Consider the following 21,982-nt stretch of genomic DNA (forward strand, 5'->3'; position numbering starts at 1 on the left):
CCCGACCCTATCTCCCCTAGCCCCCAACCCCCTATCGTGGAAATGGATGTGAGTGATCATGAGGGGTCTGGCAGCTGGCAGACACAAATAAGCAGAAAAAAGAAGAGATCCTCTCATCTGGCCACTGAACCGGAGCTCATCAATCATGTTTCACTTCGCCCGAAACCTGAGAAGAGATGTCATGTAGCAGTTCACAATCTGCGCTCATCGATGACACTAGACGCCTTAGTAGAGAGAGTCAAGTTTCTCACGGGCTGTGATCCCCCTATCTCCCATGAAGTTCCATGCTAAAGTAAACATAAAAGTGGCTTACAGGATTACCTGCCTATTTCAACACCTCAATGTTCTTAAAGGCGAGAATTTCAGACCTAATATAAGAGTCTCAAGATCCTATTAAGGGACCAACCCCACCCCCAGGGAAACTTACTGACACCCCAACCTCCTACGTCGAGTGACTGACTGCCCATACCCCTTGGCTAAACCCCCATCCACCCAAATGTTCAGTGTCCTCATCTCCCATCTTCGTGAGTAGCCATGGATACATTAGATATAATCTCTTGGAATGTTTTTGGCCTCAAGCGGAACATTCCTCTCCTAAACATGTTCTGCAGAAACTTCAAAGGCATCATTGCATCGCAAGAAATGCTCCTCTGGCCACATGACCTTGTCATCTCCCATTCAATACATGAAGACTTCAGAGCCTTCTCGACTTCATTGATGCAAGTTACAGATCAAATCGTAGCTGGTCGCCCAAAAGAGGCCTTTCTTTCCTGTGGCACGAATCATTAGACAATAAGGTGAATGTGATGACCTACATGAGTGATTAATGTTTATATGTCCTAGGAAAATAATAATTTTGATCAATACTCCATAATCTTAGGTGACTTACACAGTATTATTCTCGATTCTCCTGCTGATCATATCTGTATAATCGGGGACCTTAATTATCACCTAACAAAACAGTTTTATAACGAACTTGCTTTGGTCAAAATCATGCTCTTCAGATTAGTGCTGTAATGCTCTCCCCTCCCTTCTCATATTCTTATGTACAAAATAGAACTGAAACAACTACAAATTCCTGGCTGAACCACTGCATCACATCTCCACAACTTCATGATTCTATTATCACCTGCAATATTCGGTATGATCTTGCAGCGGGCTATGATCACATCCCTGTACAGGTGTCATTCAGTACCCCATCCCTCCCTACCGTGAACCCCCTAACTGACCGCCCACCAGCTGTAAACTGGGATTTTAAAAGCCAACAGAAAACCAGATACTTTAGGGCGACCACAGAAACCAGGTTGCGGTCAATAGTTCAACCACAGGAGAGATCTGAATGAATTCTATTCGAACATAATTTCCGCTATGCTTGCCTCCGGCAGGGCTACCTTTAGATTTCATCAAGGTAATTCTCGTAATATACCTAGCTGGAATGACTTGGTGAAAGATCTGTATTCATATTCACAAGAAATGTTTGTGCTGTGGAGGCAAAAAGGTGGCCCGAGAGAAGGACACTATGGATTGCTAATGGACAGGCGAGAGCTCAGTTCAAACTTGCTCTTAAGCACTACAGATTACAGGAAAAGCAACTAAGAGCCGATGCAATGTCTATAAATTTAGAACCTCGTGATTATCCTCATCTTTGGAAGGACATTCAATCCCTAAATCCCAAAATTAAAAAGATATCACAGAGAGTAGGAGAAGCAGTCGGTGACGAGGCTATTGCAGGTATGTGGGGCAATCACTTCAGCAATATCCTGAATTGCAAATGATCAAGACACCCGAAGGGATGTAGATAACCTCCTTACTGATAACATTCGTTTTTATTTCGCAGATCGTATCATGCCAGGTAACATCAGTGATGCCATAAACAGCCTATCTAATAACAAATCCCCCTGCTGTGATGGTCTTCCCGCAGAAGATTTCAAATTCTGCCATCTGATAATTTACACTTTGCTAGCTGCCCTATTCAATGCGTGCATAATTCACCAGTTTCTTCCAAATTCCTTACTCTTAGTTCAGTTGATACCAGTAATCAAAAACAAGCTAAAGGATGCAGCTGACCCTCACAATTATCCGCCGATTGCAGTCACAATGATCGCGTCGAAGATACTTAAATCAGTTCTTCTCGTCGAAGATACTTGAGTCGGTTCTTCTAGTGAGACTTCTCCCCTTTCTACACACCACTGACAACCAGTTCGGATTTACAGCAAACCACTCGACCGACACCTGCATCAACATACTGAAAGAATTGGTGAACTATTACATATCGTCAGCTTCTCCTGTTTTCTTATGTTTTGTAGATATAAGAAAAGCCTTTGACAGAGTAAACTACCTGAAGCTCTTCCTGAAGCTGCATAAACGAGGCACACCTCTATATTTAATTTGTATTTTATATTGCTGGTTCTCCACACAGCAGTTCTGTGTCAAATGGGGGTAACATATTATCGTACACCTTTGGCTCCCTAAACGGGCTTCGGCAAGGGGGCATTCTTTCTCCGTACCTGTTTAATACGTACACAGATGCCTTGAATGTCAAACTAAACTCACTCCCAATCGGATCGCTTAAGCATGTGGCAGAACCACAAATTTTTCTCGAAAATCATCAGCTGGAATTTGTGCACGAATTTCCATATTTGGGTCGCATTATCACGGACGACCTAAAAGATACAGCAGACACAGAACAGAAGCATTGTAAACTGTGTGCAACTGGCAACATAAATGTAAGGTTTGCCTTCTGTCCCCGAGACATGAAACTGCTGCTCTTCCACTCGTATTGCTACAGCATCTATGGTTGTTCCCTGTGGACGAACTATGCCCGACAGACCATGAGACTTATCACTGTTGTCCACAATGACATTTTGAGACACCTCACAAACACTCCTCGATACCATTCCGCCACACAGATATTCATAGAAAACCACCTGGGCAATTTAAAACTCATTGTAAGGCAAACAATGTCCAGTCTGATCACCTGACTGCGAAGCAGCAGCAATTCGCTCATATGAAGCATCCTAAGTAGTGAGGCAAGATCTAAATTGTGGGGAAGATGAGGCGTTTGTTCCCTAAGCAACTTGATCTCTGTTTTTGTAAAATGTTATCTGCATAATCTGTCATTATTATTGTATTGCTACGATTATTGTTATTACTGGTATATTCCCTTTTTTCATTGTTACTGTGATTAGAATCATTAGTTTTGTTACATTAAATTTTTGTAACTATTAAATTTTTTTAATAATTATTTTGATTACCATCTTTTATACTACCTCAGCCAGTGTGGATATTGCCGATTAATAATTTTTTTTCATCATGTTATCTCATGTATCTAGACTGTATGTTATTGTCTATTCTTTGCATATTCCATGTATATGGCCTTGAGCTGATAATGAAGATTATTATTTTTTATTATTATTATATGAAATATATATATAATATAATGTTACAGGTAAATAGCAAAACCAGGCATTTTGCGTCATGCCTGGAATTTCAGGTAGAGAGATAAATGCACTTAGGGACATTTGATCCCCTCAGGGCCTAGTACTAAACATGGCAAAACAGTTTCGCCGTTTTAGTACTAGCCCCCGGGGGTCAAATGTCCCTAAGTGCCTCTTGCTTTCTGCCTGTAATTTTAGCATTTTGCGAAATCCTTGGTTTCGCTATTTACCTTTACACAGGGTAGGTCAGGGTGTATGATTTTACTTTGGTAAAATCTGGGGGTGGGAGAATTGGCTCTACTTTAGAAATACCTTTTTGTTTGGAAACGACAACTACCTTAAGTAAATCTTTAAAAATTACCCTCAAAGAAGCATTGAAGTAAACATAATATGTCCACTTACAAGTACAATTCTATTAGGTAATCAGAAGAATAAAATTACAGGAGCTCTCACCAGCTCTGTGACACTAAATCACTACTGAATATTATGTACAATATCAAGAACAAATGTGCCAATATGGTACATGGATACATAGCTCGAACTCTTAATAATACTAGTAAGTACAGCACACTAGGTAAAGCACTGTAAGCAAGGATTGCTCCCACTGGAATCTCAGGAATACTTTCCCAAGAATAGCACAGGTAGGAAATGTTGGGTGGCACTTTGAACTGCAGAAGACGGCACACACTGGGGATAGTCTATACGCATCTGCAAAGCAGGGTAAGCCTATGTGACTAATCGATGCTTAATGACACTGCATAACACGAGAGATATCAAATATTTAATAGAAAGTTAATACAACGAAATTGCTGTTAGCATGATCAACACAGATCTAATAACACATCGACAGTGAATTCACAAATATCCCAATTTCACAGTAAAAAATCACAAGTGTCTCTGAAGGAGACGGGATAATAAGATCATGGGAACAGGAGAACAGTTTGGAACAAGGAATGAGTGCAAGGAATAGTAGGGGAAGGTTTACAAATCAACATCTAATTCAGTTAACTTTGTCCATGGAAGAGACGTGTAGATTTGAGCCAGGGCATCAGCAGAAGGACTTCATCACTTGTAGTTCTTCACCAGGGAACAATTGGAAGAACGCTCCTCATCAGGCAACACTCGGGTACCTCAAGGGTGATAGCATCTAAGTGGGATGTCGGGGTCAGAAGTCAAGACGGGGTCTGGGGTCCGGACTCCACGGTGGAGTAGAAGAGGAGCTAGCCGTAGATTTTCACCAAGACTTCATCATATTCGAGCGGATTGCTGCATTGTCTGACCAACTTCCGTGATAACTGTCGTAGGCAAAATGTGATTTGATAGGGCATACCATCCCATATATATACCCGGTTTCTGGAGTCACTGGAAATGTCATCTGACATCTGTCAAAACTGGGGCGATCTCCTTCTGTCGTTTGGTCTCTGAAACATCAGCAGAGAAAGGAATGGAGGAAAGAATACAAAGTACTGCTAATTAAGTACCAGAGGGTACGTCTTGGGGCCAGAGGTGCAGGTGCAAAGCACTGTGAAAACAAGGATAGGGGGAGAGGTCACGTCATATGGACCACACATTAGGGTGTGAATTTTAACGACTTTCATGGGCAGATCCCTTCCAGTGACTCTCATGAAATTGACTGGGGACTTAGCACAATGGCAGAAAGCGGGTGATGGTCCCTTAAGTCTGCTACTTTCCTCAAAATCTTAGGTCATTATTAGCTTAAGGCTGGTGACTTAATTGAATATAGGGCGTGACGATGGTATGACAGGTAATAAATGAAGTTTGACAGGACATTCAAATGACATTTCCATGTTTTCGTCTTCGGGACGTCATTAAGGAACAACAGGGATAAGCTGTGAGTCAAAATCACAACTCACAACAACATGTTTTGCTTCTACTCTATGGTCTTCCAAAATCAATTCCTCTATTTCCCCATGTTGCTTTTAATTTCCCTCATGTTTCGAAAGGGGAAAAAAGAATGCAACAGGTGTCAGAGGGATGCTTGTGTGTATATATATATATATATATATATATATATATATATATATATATATATATATATATATATATATATATATATATATATATATATATATATATATATATATATATATATATATATATATATATACACAAGCATCCCTCTGACACCTGTTGCATTCTTTCATAACACATATATCTTCTCTTTGACTGTATGAAATGTTAGAAAAGAGTTTTGCAACATTTTCAGATTCCTTGTTTAGCTTAGAGTAATAGGATGTCTAAAAATGTATGTTCAGATTTCGCATAACGTAATTTAAAAGAGTATAACATAGAATGAAAAAGAGAGAGAGAGAGAGAGATTAACTTTGTCCGTTCCAAGATAGAATTGTTTCCGTAATATGTCAACACCTCAGATTAGAGGAACTCGAAGTCTCCGTTTTGTTTTCATAACATGTCAATCTTCCTCGCTCGACTTCTGTTTGGAACATGTAGAGAGCATACTACGTGCACGACTGCTTTCAGACACGTACTTCCTTGTCGAGAAGCCACGTGTAGATTTCACGATTTTTCTGTAAAATTACATCATATTAGAAGCTTCTAGAAAGATTGCACCATCTTTCGCAAGCCCAAAACTGTTCAGCTTCTGTACAAAAAGAAAGATTCATTCAGACTTAGAACGTCATTGCGTTCAGATCTCTCTCTCTCTCTCTCTCTCTCTCTCTCTCTCTCTCTCTCTCTCTCTCTCTCTCAACATACTTGATATTACAGTAACGTAAAGATTTAATACTTACTGAATGGTTACTCGTAAATTTTAGATTTTGTATTTCTTAGAGTTATTTAGTATTCATTTGTGTGTTTTGTGGAATCTGAACAAACATTGTACAAGTGTGTAATGGCGCCTTTTCTTTTTTCTAATATTGAATTGGTGAAATTTTTTTAACAAGCAGCAGCAGAAAGAATCAATTGGTACCAAGGTAATGTTATTGAAAGCTTATTAGTTGACACTAATAGTTACAGTGATTTGGGTGAAACATTTACATTTTGTACGCATTGCAAATTTTTGTGTTTTGTGTTTGTTTCATTTGAAGTGTTTTGTTGTGCATTTATCCTTTTTTCTTATTGAAGTGATTTTTTTTCTGCATTTATCCATTTTCTTATTGAAGTGTGTGTTTTTATTTTATATTCTGTGTGATTAGTGCCTTTTACAATTTTGGTATTTTCCACATTTTTCTCAATATTCATTTGCTTTCACCATTTGATTAACATAGTTGTTTTCAATAATTAATCGTTGCACATTTAATTGAATTTAACACTTTTATTGTTAAATTGTTTTATTGTTGTTTAACACTTGTGAATTAATTTCCAAATTTTAATTATTGCCTAACACTTTTGAATTTTGATTAAATTAATAAATTTTCTTGAATTTTGTGATAAATTAAGTTTGATTTAATTTTGCTTAATTCAGGAATTAATTAAACTTTGCTTTGTTTTTAAGTAACAGTACATTTCCATGATATTGTGAATTTCACTTATAATTTTCAGTTTGATAATAAATTATTATATTTAAATTTTTATAAATGTTTTCTTTTTCACCAGTATACTTAAGTAATTGTATGATTTGTTTAGTTAGAAACATAGAGTGGTAATTGAGCTGTTTTCCTTCAATTTACTTGAAGTGAGTTAGAACCAGGGAAGTACTTAGACTTCTGAAATCAGGGAAATAATTAGACTTTTAGTCGTTGATGTAGTGGTGCCCTTTAATTAATTTGATTACATATAGGATTACTTTACACCTGTTTTAATGAACTTAGTCTGATTTTCTGCAATACGGGTAAGTTGTTTAAGAGATCAATGTTGCCTTTAGTGTATTCAGTCGTATTTTACCTGTGATGAAGGTTCAGGTGTCTGGCTGTTGTGAGGTAACATTTGTCACAATGATATATATATATGATATATATATATATATATATATATATATATATATATATATATATATATATATATATTATATAGACTGCTCCGTTGGCATTGTTGAGAGACTATAATTCCTTCTAAATTTGTTGGTAGATATTTTAAACCTTTAGTCATAAATATATGACCAACAACAGAGAGTTGTTGAGGATGTTATTTTATCGAGCCCAGACTTGTTTTGTTTGGTATTCCTCTGTTTAGTCTGTTGTTATTTGTACTTTACTGGTGCCATGATTGTTGGCTGATAGCACTGTTCTGGTAAGTCAGTGGAATGTGGGCCATGGTCAGCAAAACTTATTTGTTCGATGTCGCATCGCTGTCGCTCTGGGCGTGGGTGACGCTGCTGTTAAGGATTCTGAAAGTATGAATATACTTCGTGGTTCCTTTAAACTTTGTTTCACAGAGCTCGAAAATCTTACCATCTCATGCTTTCACAAAGCTTGCCTTCGCGAGCATTTTAGTGCCTGCGCCTCGAAACCTACCTAGTGCGCACGTCTCTCTCTGCAGAGCATTTTATCGCACATTCTGATGAGAGGGACCCTGTTGCCTTTTGCTCCCTTCTCTACAAAAGGTGGAAGTCTCCTAAAACGACTGATGATGCCGGTTCTCCTAAGTGGGAAGGGTCTTTCACTCTTCTTTTGTTATGATGTTTTATGTGTTTGTTGGTGGGTTTCATGGATTGTTGTACTGTTGAATTGATAATGTCTTTGTTTACACTTTAATGAAACGAGCATTCTCGTCTTTAAGTTGATAGTATTTTGAGTTCGCCAATTTTGAATGGTAATAATCATAACATTAATAATGATATCCGAACTTTCGTTCTCTGTCCGAGAGTATTTTACTTAACAGTGGTAAAACTAGGCATGACGTAAGCACCAGAGCAATGACTTGAACACGTGTACCCAAGTCTGTCAATAGATCCTGGGCCTAACAAATAATTCATCTCGAAATGACCATTTGTCGTTTCCGCTTAGAATCCCAACTGGATTTGCTTTTTTGTAAACTGGATATTTCTAGAAGGAACTGTTGGAAGCCGTTGCGTGAGAGTCATGTGGGTCCTGTTGGAGTACAGCTTATTTCCGGCTTTTCTTTATGGCCTCATTGAACAGGTTTGTCATTGGCAGAGGCTCTCAGATTCTGTCACGAACATGGGGACGGACTTCTTCAGCGCAGATTGTAAGTTTAATTGCTCTCTCTCTCTCTCTCTCTCTCTCTCTCTCTCTCTCTCTCTCTCTCTCTCTCTCTCTCCATACATTAGGATTTAACTCCTTTCCTTCTCTTCCCGTATATTAAGTGGAATTTAACTCTAGATCGAACTGGTGTTCGACCCCTGAACCAGCCGAGGAAAGGGGCATTATGGGGAGCTGTGAATGATGTACTTAGCTGTCAGTCGACAGGTGTGAGGAGCCGGTGCTGTGTCAAAATGTACAGCACAAATAAATGTAAGGGAAAGACCTTGGCGAGGTCATCCTCCCCGGACAGAGGAGAATTCATACATTAAGTACTTTTTCTTATTCTCTTTAAATCAGCATCTTGTGTCTCTTCACCAGAATCTTGGGCCACTTTTAGTTTTACCATCTAAATAGATTTTTGGTATAAGTTTATCGCGTTTCTATAGCGCTGCGTTACGGAACTGTTGCTAGTGAAAGTTGACTCCACTCGAAAACCTTGTGGGCGTGTTATAGGACTAGCTTTGGCTTGAACTGATAACTGTTGTTTTACAACTTTGATTAAAAGAACATTTTTCCCTTATTTTGATTCGGAAATTAAACACAAATTCCAGTTATTCACACACACACACACACACACACACACACACACACATATATATATATATATATATATATATATATATATATATATATATATATATATATATATATATATATATATATATATATATATATATATATATATATATATATATATATGTATATATATATTTGCATATGTTCATATATATATATATATATATATATATATATATATATATATACTATATATATATATATATTTGCATAAATGTTTAATATATATATATATATATATATATATATATATATATATATATATATATATATATATATATATATATATATATATATTATATTTAAAAAACCTCTCCCAAGAAATGTGAAAAGAAGTATCTATCCTTTCACTTTTTCCGTGACAGTTTCTTATATTTAAATACAACGGAACCTTTGTATTTGACGATAATTTAATAATATATATATATATATATATATATATATATATATATATATATATATATATATATATATATATATATATATATATTGTGTGCAATTTTTCTATAATCTGGGTACTACAATTTTAAACGTGTTGACTATTAATGTCATGTGGATTTTACCTAGTTCTCATGAAACATATTGCTTTTATTTATGGAGATTTACTTACCTTACCTATAGTATACACCAGATGTTCCCCTGTGTATTATATGGTGCGTAAGCATTATTTTTCATCAAATCTTATGCAATACATTTATGTCTTCGATGATTTCTTAACAGTATTCACACGCAAAAAAAAAGGGGGCAATTTTGTTCATTTTTTGCAACGAAGTAGAGACATTACTCTGTATCCAGCTCAAATTTCACCTCCCTCCCTTCTTTCCATAAATCGAGACTCGTTCATTTTAGACATCGATTTCTAGGCCGACGATTCCCTTTGCTGCCATCCCAGATTCTCTTTCCAGCCCACCGGTGGCCTTACTTTCTACCCAAGGTTTTAGACATAGAGAGAGAGAGAGAGAGAGAGAGAGAGAGAGAGAGAGAGAGAGAGAGAGAGAGAGCGAACACAAGCATCCTTTGGAGACCCTATGGCAATGGTCCTTTCATAATGAGTTCTTGAATTAAACTTGGTAACGTAGGTTACCAACCTTAATTCAACGTAGGTTTACCTAGTAACAATAGCAATATTAAATGGGCTAAACAAGTACGGGAATGTATTGATCTCATTTCTTCCTCAACTTTTCTCTCCTCTACTAACGAAATATATATATATATATATATATATATATATATATATATTATATATATATATATATATATATATATATATATATATATATATATATATATATATATATATATATATATATATATATATATAAATTTCGTTAGTAGAGAGGAGAGAAAAGTTGAGGAAGAATTAAGATTAATACATTGCCGTACTTGTTTAGCCCATTTCATTCCTTCCTCCAGCTTTACGTACTAGCTATATATATAATATATATATACTATATATATATATATATATATATATATATATATATATATATATATATGTATAATATATATATATGTCATATATATATATATGTATATATATATATATATATATATATATATGTGGCGGTACTTGCTCTTCCGCACACAGCCCTAAGGTAACGTGCGCCGACTTAGAGGCTGTACTTTGGGGAAAATGCTTTATCTAATTATATCTCACCTTTGCAGGATGTTCTCACTCTGGAATTTGTTAAAAGGGTTGATATTTAGGAAGAGAAATTAAATTAGTGAGTCCTTAATATAGCTTTTATTCTTCGCTCTGTGATTCTATAAAAGTTTCCACCTTCTGGGCTCTTGGACTGATAAACCTTAATTGGCACTTGTTGCAATTACGAGTCTATAGGCACGAGGGAATTTCACTGAGTATTGATTGTCACTTTTCACTGTCTATGGACTTGCACACCACACTTTGTACTTGTTCTTCTTTGCTGGATTCTTCTTTGCTGGACTCTGTGTTTTCTTCTTCTTTCTGTTCGGCTGCTGCACCACTCATCTGTTCTTCACTTGTGGTCTCCCCCCTCTCTCTCCACTCTGTCGCTTTCTTCTCTCTCTTCCCCTTTCTCTCTGCCTTCCTCTCTCTCTGTCTGCCTTTTTATTCGGATGATATCTTTTTAGCACCGCCCTTGGATTTCTTGGATTTGGACTGGGTGTGGTAACTTCTGAAAGACTTCTCGTGTCTTAGTGGCTACAGACATTATACAAGACCGCCTTCCTGTCATGTCTTCTACAGTAATTCGTAGGCTTTGAATTTGTATACGCCTCCTACTTGATGTGTTGGCTTTTGGGGGTGTATCCCTTGGACAATCTCGTAGGTCATTTGCTGATACCCCTTTTGGGCTGTCTTATGACCAGCACTCATGGCTTTTGATTTGTCGATACTAGAGGCCTATCTTTTGAAAGGGTGGAGCTTAGATTTTCACACGATCCACCTTTGAAACAAGGAAGCCTTGAATTTCCCTTGGTTATATTAAACAGAAGGCTCTTGAGAAGGTCCATCTTACATTAATTCTCCGACGCTTGAAGTGTCACAAATGTCTGGCGCGCCAGAGAATCACTTAATCATCGGAGATGAGGCGTAATGGGTTGGATTCCAATTTCTCGAAGATGCCTGGGAGGTGCAGACCAGATGCCTGTGGGCTAACGCCTAATCGCTTTGGGTCGAGTCCGAGAAAACAATACCTTTGTAAAATTGATTATTTTCATTCTCTTATCCCTCTTTCTTTTCTTATTATCCGTTTCGTGCCTTTTTCTTAAGTATTATTAAGTTATTGCCTTTTTGGAATAACAACACTGTGCCACACTATTACATATATATATATATATATATATATATATATATATATTATATATATATATATATATATATATCTATATATATATATATATATATATATATATATATATAATATATATATATATATATATATATATATATATATATATATATATATATATATATAGATATATATATAGATATATATATGTGTGTGTGTGTGTATATATATATATATATATATATATATATATATATATATATATATATATATATATAGTCATAAAGCTGGAGGAAGGAATGAAAGGAGTTGACCAAGCGCTTTCGTGTATTTTTCACACCTCCTCAGGGTCAAGTGATACAAAAATTCATTATTTGTTACAGAGACACCTCTGTGGCAGCAATACGTAAACATAAAAACTATCGTGCTACTATTTAAAAACTGTCTAAAAATGTTGTTTACAAGTAGTTCATCCAGTTTGTACATCCCGGGACTGCTGTTGATCATATTTACACGATTTTTCTTTATTATACATGATTCAACAATATTTCCTTTTGTAATGTCTTTACAGAACATGATTTCTTTCGCTTCTTTCCAGTTCATAGTGTGGTTGTACTCATTCATATGGTGAAACAAACTGCTTGCATTATTCCCCGTTCTGACATTATATTTATGCTTTAATCTTGTTTCGAGATCCTTTCCACTTTGTCCCACATACATTTTATTACACTGATTGCAAGGGATCTCATATATGCAGCAACTCTTCTGTAGAGGGGAATTCCTGATTAACAAATTCTTAAGTACATAGTTCTTAAAAACTATGTCTCAACAGCCCAGGGATGGCCATAAACTGGTTACAGTATGGTAAAACAATGAGGTTTTTCATATTAAAATCACTCTTACGACCAACTTCATAAAATGTTTTTCTTGTTTTACAGAAAGCCCTGTCAATAAAATCACAAGGGTACCCAAGACTTGTTGCAATGTCTCGGACCTTCTGAAGCTCAGCTTCGAGGAAATCAGGGCAACTGACCCGCAGTGCCCTTAAAAACATAGACGAAAATACCACCATCTTCGTTCTCGGATGATGGTTCGAATAAAAATGTATGTAGGAATCTACATTTGTAGACTTCCTGTACACAGAAAATCTAAAATTTCTATCATTCCTTACAATTAAAACATCTAAAAACGCTAACTTGTTATCTACTTCAGTTTTCAAGGTAAATTTTATAGAAGGTACTAGAGCATTTAATGCTGTTAGGAAGCTCTCTTCATTTTTGTCAACAGGCCAAGCACAAAATATATCATCAACGTACCTAACCCAAAGGATACCTTTAGGAGGTATCTTTGGTAAGTACTTGCTTTCAAAAATCTCCATGTAAAGGTTACTAAGTATTGGAGATAACGGATTGCCCATTGCCATGCCAAACTTTTGTTCATAATACTTTTCTCCGAACATAAATTTACAACCTCTAACACACAATTCTATCGGCTTAATCATAGAAGTCCTGTCCAAAGAGAAAGTATATTTTTCCATTTCTTCCTTCATAAATTTAAGTAGTTCATCCACAGGTACGTTTGTAAACAATGAGCTGACGTCAAAACTGATTAACTTCAAATCATAATTAAAATTAAACCTTCTTAACCTATCTATAAAATCCACATTATTTTTCACGGACACACCTGATATGTTACCAAGCTTTGGAGACAATTTGTTAACAAGCCACTTCGATAGTTTATAAGTACAAGAGCCTACCGAACTTATAATGGGTCTAACAGGATTGTTTTCCTTATGAGTTTTGATAACTCCATATAATTATGGAAGAGTTGGAGTTACAGTAATGAACTTTTGTAATAATTCCTTTTGGTTTTTCAGAATACTCTTGATGGTTTTGTTGAAATGAGCATTAACATTATCTAAAGGATTGTTTCTTATTCCTGTGGTTTCTTGGTCTGAGAGTAATTCTAACATTTTACTATTATAGTCGACCTTGTTCATGATGACCATTTATCAGCTCTAGTAATATGTAAATCTTTGATCTTTTTTCAGTTTTTTTTTTTATGCATTTAAGAACCTTACAGGAATATTTGCGGGTGATTCGAAAATGGCAATCCCATACACTACACCCTTACATATACTGATTTCTTCTGATGTAATGTTACCATACTTTTCAAGCTTACGAAATGCATTTCCAATTTCAAGCCAGTTGCCCTGACTTCCTCGAAGCTGAGCTTCAGAAGGTCCGAGACATTGCAACAAGGCTTGAGATTTTATTTACAGGACTTTCTGTAGAGGAAGAAAAACATTTTATGAAGTTGGTCGGAACTAGTAATTTGATGTTTAGAGTTTCCAAAATCAACAGTTCGTCGAGTTCCTTTGGCCAATAATTTTAAAACCTTCATTTTTTTTTTATTGTAGTTTTACATTCAATAGTGCCATTCCTTATATAAGAAGTTTCTTGATTAGATAGCTTACACCCAGCTCTACAGCTGACGCCCCAATGAGAATCTGCTCTGACTTGAGAAGACGCTGGGTAGATCCCACATATTTTCCCAGATTACATCTGGGACAAGTGTATCCATAAACGACACCAGACGTCATCAAAGGGTAGAGCTGATCTTTAAACTTGAAGAGCGAGCTAATGGTCTTTAGATTCTTAGGCATAAGCTCTAGATTTACGGCACAAAAATGTCTGTTTACAATCTTAGTAAATCTCTTTAAAAATTATCATTTAATAGATACGGGAAACTGGCATAAATGCTTTCTTTCTAAGATTTTCTATAAAATCTTGAATGAACTACTTAATAAATAGTTTACCGAACAGCCTATATGTTTTAAGGTCCCCAAGCTCTTTCTTTATGCCAGATTCCCGTATCTATTAAATGATAATTTTCGAAGAGATTTTACCAAGATTGTACACAGACATTCTGTCTTTTACGGGTGCTCGCAGTTGAGCATTTTCTGTGCATTTACTGTAGATCCTTGAATTCCAACACCTGGATCTCTGTCTAGCCTACAAATTCTAAACCTCCTTCCCTTCTTACCTCTCCAGGCTTTGAGATTATAGTATGCCCATTTCATCTAATCGCCTTTATTCCCTCCACATGCCCTGACGCCCTGAAACAGGGGTGGCCAGACTTTTGGACTCCGAGATCTACTCTTGAGACAAACTCTTTTACGATCTACCATACTACATAATCACATATTATTACGTTGGGGAAAAAAATCATATAGCGCCATAGTACGATGAAAAAGAGTACAATTACCTCACTTATATATATATATATATATATATATATATATATATATATATATATATATATATATATATATATATATATACACTAATGTTTGTTTGTATATATAGGATTGTTGGGGAACAGCGATCGACCAAACAATTGGCCGCGATCGACTAGTAGATCGCCATCGACTGTTTGGCCGCCTTTGCCCTAATACTACTGATCCATAGTGAGAAGCGTGGAGATGAGTGCAACAAGGTGCTGCAGTGCAGTGTCTTTGTTTTGTTCGTCTCAGTGGTATTCTGGGAGCAATAGGAGAACATTCCTCAACACTGCTTGGATGACAATATGACTCTAGTGGTTGATAAAAGTGTGTAACTATTATGACAATGCGACGGCTTCAGTTCTGAATATTTGTATTTTTTAAGTTTTTTTTTATTTATAACTTTTTATATTTTAAGGAATTGTAGTAATTGATGAAATTATAGGTCGATATATTTTGAAGACTAAAGAAAAATGATTAAAATCTGTCTTTTCATTCCCTAAGGCGCAGTTTCTATAAGAGATTTTATCACCTGAAGGCCGCTGTTAAGACATTCATGAAATGATCGTCTGAATGAAGGCTGGTGAGCTTAGTTAGAAAGGATTGCGGTACTTCAGTAATTATGCAACGAAAGACATCTCTTGATAAGAAACGAACAGTTTCTTAGTGGTTCTCTCTCTCTCTCTCTCTCTCTCTCTCTCTCTCTCTCTCTCTCTCTCTCTCTCTCTCCATGTAGGACCACTTGAACAAATGTGGCAAAAGGATAATGGTAACATACTAACACGTTTACTGAACAATTTATTAATAAATATTTTGGAAGATTTTATTAATAAAATCGAACATTTTCGAAATTCATTCCAGCAGGTGTTAAATCCCTAACTGTGAAAGAACGATGTAAATAAAATTGATTTAGATTACAGAGGTAACTCGATTTATTTATATCGATATTATTGTGCATCGTTACAAACTCTTAGGAACCCAAAGAAGCATAAATGTAAATAGAGGTATTGCGGGCGCACATACACTATGTATATATATTACACACACACTGTATATACATATTACACACACTGTGTATATATATATATATATATATATATATATATATATATATATATATATATATATATATATATTACACACTCACATATATATATAAAAGTTACAGGAGCTCTCACTGGCTCCATGCCATTGAATCACCACGGGGAATTCGGTACAATATTAAGAGCAGGAGTGCCACTGAATTGCAAGCAAAAACAACAAAATCTAGTGATCATATGTGGTGCATGTATACATGGATCGAGCCCGTAATTATAATGGTAACACAACACAAATAGGTAGAGCGCTGTAAGAAAGGATTGCTCACATTGGAATCTCAGGAATACTATCCCAAGAATGGCACAGGCAGTTAAATTTGAGTGGCACTGTTGAAATACTGAAGAATGCACACAACAGAGGAAATCTACGTGCTTCTGGTAACGTTGTAACACCGATACTAACAGCGGATAAGTTTCCAAATGAAAAATGAAAACTAGGCAAAACACGAGATATGTCAAATATTAAATTAAAGTCAATACAACAAAATTACTGTTAGCATGATCAACACAGATCTAATTACATGGAATATGGAATAAGAAGAACAGTTTGGAACAAGGAGTGAGTGCAAGGAATAGTAGGTGAAAGCCGACAAATCAACTTCCACTTCAGTTACCTTTGTCCATGGATGAGACATGCGTAGATGTCTCAGCGGGAGGACTTCAGTCGCTTGTAGTTCTTCACCAGGGAACAAATGAATAGGCAGTCTTCAGCATGCAGCTCCCAGGTACTTCAAAGGTGACAGCTTCCAAGTGGGATGTCGGGTAGGACTGATTTCAGATGGTGTAGTAGAAGAGAACTAGCCTTAAAGTTTTCACAAAGACTTCGGAATACTGGAGCGGGTTGCTGGGTCATTGGACTTGGGCATGATGCCGCATCGTTGGGCGTAATTCCGCGTTAACTGGTTTGGGCGAACTGCACTTTCATGGGACATGCCAGCCCATGATACCTGGTTTCGGGAGTCTTCGGAAATGTCCTGGCTGACATCTATCAAAACTGTGGTGATTTCCTTCGGTCCTTGATCTCTGCCGCTAATCCTAGCAGGTACCTGGAATAGTCATTGAAACGCTGGCAGAGAAAGGTATGGAGGAGGATTATAAAAAGGTGCTAATTTGGTTCGAGAGAGTTTGGTCGGTAGGCGGAGATGCAGGTGCGAGGGGACGGAGACGCAGGTGTGGGACACTGCCACAAACAAGGACAGGGTGAGAGGTCAAGTCAGATGGACCACACATGAGAAGGTGCGAAATTTAATGCTCTTAAGGGCTGATCCCTTTCAGTGCCTCATAAACTTAGACTGGGGACTGGGCACAATGTTGGAAGGTCCCTACATTCCTCAAATCTTGGGTCAGCAAATCAGGTTCTCCTTAAGGGGATAGTGCCGTCAGTGCGATGTAGGCATTACTTAAGGTTTGCAGCGTCCCTTCGGCCCCTTTTACTGTACCTCCGTTCATATTCTCTTTCTACCATCTTATTGTCCACCCTCTCCCAACAATTGTTTCATAGTGCAACTGCGAGATTTTCCTACCGTAACACCTTTCAAAACTTTTACTGTCAATTTCCGTTTCAGCGCTGAATGGCCTTAGTTGCCCCAGTGCTTGGCATTATGCCAAAAATCTATATAAATCAAAATCAAAATGACACGGTTTTGCTTTACTCTTTTTTACTTTTCTTTTCTTTTTTTTTTAGAAGAAGAAGAAGAAGAATCCATTCTTCTATTTCTTTCGATTTCGCTCATGTTTTCGAATTTTCGCTCGTTTCAAAATTTCCCCTCATGTTTTGGAAGAAGAAAAAAGATCAAACAAGTTATATATATATATATATATATATATATATATATAAATTTTTGATCTTTTTGTATAATATATATATATATATATATAATATAATATATATATATATATATATATATATAGATACATACTATATATACATATATATATATATATATATATATATATATATATATATATATATATATATAATATATATATTACTTATAGGGCACAATTTTTCACGGATACAACATTCATTGAATAGAATGGCTTTCTCACTGTTAACCAGCTTTTTTGAAATTGCTTCATATTTTCTAATTATTTTCTTTACTTCATTGTTCAGGTTACTAATGTGTCCATTAGTAACCTGAACAATGAAGTAAAGAAAATAATTAGAAAATATGAAGCAATTTCAAAAAAAGCTGGTTAACAGTGAGAAAGCCATTCTATTCAATGAATATATATATATATATATATATATATATATATATATATATATATATATATATATATATATATATATATATATAACTTGTTTGGTCTTTTTTCTTCTTCCAAAACATGAGGGGAGATTTTGAAACTGAAACGAGCGAAAATTCGAAAACATGAGCGAAATCGAAAGAAATTGAAGAATGGCTTCTTCTTCTTCTTCTTCTATATATAATATATATATATATATATATATATATATATATATATATATATATATATATATTCTTATCATGTAAGTTTTGTAATGCAATTATAATTTTGGTAATATGATTAATTCACCTCAGAACCTGTGTATCATTTTATGAAATGTATGTTTTTGTGTTCAGATTCCCAATTTAAAAATAAAACATGTTAAGTAGTGTAACTTTTCATTTTTAAACATACATAAGGTGGAGAGAGGAAAGACGTACGTAAGACAGAGAGAAAAAGTAACAGAGAAGGTTGTTATCACATCTTGAGAAGGCCTGAACAAGCTGATTTCTTTATCCGCGCAAACACGAGTAGGGACCTCCCAGGCACCATCGAGTCCTTCGAGAACCTTCCCTACAATGATGTTATTCATGTTTAACATAGAGAGATGACGTAATATGTTTTTGTCTTGAACTCTATGCTAATTGCCCATATGCCATTCGTTTACGGGGATAGAGAACGATTCATTCGATCGCGAGACCTAGCCGCTGGCGTGAGGGATAGTATCTCTCTCTCTCTCTCTCTCTCTCTCTCTCTCTCTCTCTCTCGCGAACTGTTTCATTTCCGTAACATAATTCACGCTTATATATAAGGTGGTCACTCATTTTTATATAATTCTTAGTAATATATTTGTTGTTTGTAGAATCTGAACATAGTGTTATTTTTATTAGTTTTGTGAAGGCACCCACGAAAGTGTAGACGTATGTAACAGGCCTTTTGTTTGAGTGAGAAGTTGCAGCTGCGTATACAGGTATTTTTCAAATGTTTTGAAGTGCACTTCGAGGTTTTATTTTACGTGTGAATAAAATTATAATTTTTATGCGAATTTTCTTTTGCTTTGTTCTTTTGACATGTCCATTTCATATGCTTAATGTTTGTACTGTCAATGCTTTAATTGTTGTCATATTATGCATTATGTTTTTTGCATTGTCTTTATTTTGTTTAATTAGTTTGAATAATATTCTATTATGTAATTGTTTAAATCTAACACCTGCAAATTGATTTGTATTTAATTAAATTTCATTTCAAATTTAATTATTGCTTTATAATTTAATTTAATTAATTTTCTTGATAAACTTTGATTTAATTTTGCTTAATAATTAATTTAAGAATTAAACTTTTATTTTCAAGTAATATCAATTTCCCTGAGATTGTGAATTCCACTTATAAATTTTGAATTTAGAAATAACTTTTTATATTTAAAATTTATATGAACATTTTATTTTTTGGTTCCCCACCAGTATTATATTTTATTTTTGTTTAGGTAGAAATATAGAGTGATAATTGTGCCGTTTCCCACAAATAAATCAGAATCAGGGAAATACTTAGATTTGAAATTGTAGGAGTGATGCCCTTTAATTAAGATTACCTCACATCTATTTTAATGAACTTAGACTGATTGTTTTCTTGACTGTCCAGTTCTATAAGGGATCACTATTACCTTTCGAGTATTCAGTCGTTTAGTATTTGTGAGGGAGGGTCAGGTGTCTGGCTGTAGTGAGGTAAGTAATAACCAGGTACTTGAACAAACTGTGCCCTTAGTACAAAGGGTGTCCCAGACCCAAGAATAATAGGGTCTCTTGTGCTAACAAGTACAAATGGTAAGTGAAGTAACCAGATACTTGGCAATTTGGGTTAACAAATATTAATGGTGTCCAGACACAGATCTTTGGCTACTTCGTGCACCAAGTACTAATGGTGTCCAGACCCAGATACTCTAGGCTACTTCGTCACAATATATATATATATAATATATATGTATATATATATATATATATATTATATATATATATATATATATATATATATATATATATATATATATATATATATATGTGTGTGTGTGTGTATTCTCCAAAACTTTCTCGCACCTCGCCCATCTTATGATCAGGTATTCGTTTCGAATCAAGATTTTGTGAAGTTCAAGTTACGAGGAAGATTTCTGATTCGGACAGGGAGTGATGATCAGATTTAAGATGTTCCCACAAGACGATGTGCATTGCTTTCTGCGTTTTGATGCTCTCGTTTTATGAAATGCTGCTGCTCCGCTTTGTTTCTGCTCTTCTTTGCGGATTTCACATCGCTGCACGCCGTTAGCTACTCTGCCTTTTGGGTAAGAGGACATTATTGTTTGCCAAAGTATGAGGGTCGTTGTATATTCTTCAAGGGAATTTTTTATTAGTTGCTAAATGTTCATATATTTATTTCGCCGATGCTATATCTCATGTTCTCGACTGAAACATATTTATCTTTTCAGCATTTTGTGTAAGCTCGTATTTACCCAAATTATCCTTAATACAGTATGAAAATTCCTTGGTATATTTGTTTACGTAACTCTCTCTCTCTCTCTCAATGAATCTTGGCTTCTGTTCTCATTTTGAAGGTCCCTCTCGTCCACTGTTGCGCCGCCCCGGAAGAGTCGCTAACGTCTGTCTTCCTTGACCCAGTTCGCTTATGAGAGGCGGTGGTGCCTTATTCCCTTGCGAATTTTTCCATTATATTGCGTTTGCTTTGTTTGCATTCAGGCCTTTGTTTATTTTCTCGTGCCTCATTGCACTCACTCCATCTGAGGACGTGATTGCTTTCTGTTTGAATTTCTTTCGAGTCCTCCGTCGTTTTGTGAACAATGAGAGCTAATTAAATGTCACCATTCCCATTGTTTCCTACCTTTATTATTCGCGGCATTGTGATCACCGGCATATTTTTCTTTTCGCGTGGCGTCGCCCAGACAGAATTAAAAACAGATTTTAGGTCAAACCTATTTCAGTTTTGTTTTCACAAAACCCCGCTGATGAACAAATGACCTGCTACTGTTGATGTTTGCGCGTGTGTGTGTGTGTGTGTCTCAAAGGTGAGCGTGAACTAATGGTCTCGGGTGATCCGACAGCCGTCAAAGAAAACGTCGTGTGTAAATTTATCTTTGAAAATGAAGGGGCAACTGTGGCTTTTGTGCCAAAGCCCTGTCTTTATGTGTAATATCAAGTTTTTGCCATTTTTGGGGTGAGGATTTAGGCATTCCTTAATCCAGATTAACGAGGAGTCCGCTTAAGGGACTGTCGATTGCCATAACGCCAAAAGAAAGATATTGTTGAAGAAAGCTTTTAGATGTATTTTTATGCCAGACTAAAGAATCATGTAATAAATTCATGCATATCCACATTATCAACATAATATAGGATTGTGC

General features: G+C 35.8%; 1 protein-coding gene and 1 long non-coding RNA gene across 2 annotated transcripts in view; one reads left to right on the forward strand and one right to left on the reverse strand.

Moving 5' to 3' along the window:
- Positions 1–15,925, forward strand: part of LOC135217063 (uncharacterized) — an 89,369-nt gene extending 73,444 nt beyond the window's left edge. Inside the window, exon 3 of the long non-coding RNA XR_010315029.1 lies at positions 15,336–15,925. This is a non-coding gene — a long non-coding RNA (uncharacterized LOC135217063). The remainder of the gene's footprint in view (positions 1–15,335) is intronic.
- The window catches only part of LOC135217062 (uncharacterized), a 144,214-nt gene that overhangs the window by 90,152 nt on the left and 32,080 nt on the right, over positions 1–21,982 (reverse strand). The window lies entirely within an intron of this gene.

This window comes from Macrobrachium nipponense, chromosome 19 (genome assembly GCF_015104395.2).
Source record: "Macrobrachium nipponense isolate FS-2020 chromosome 19, ASM1510439v2, whole genome shotgun sequence".
NCBI classification, from domain to species: domain Eukaryota; kingdom Metazoa; phylum Arthropoda; class Malacostraca; order Decapoda; family Palaemonidae; genus Macrobrachium; species Macrobrachium nipponense.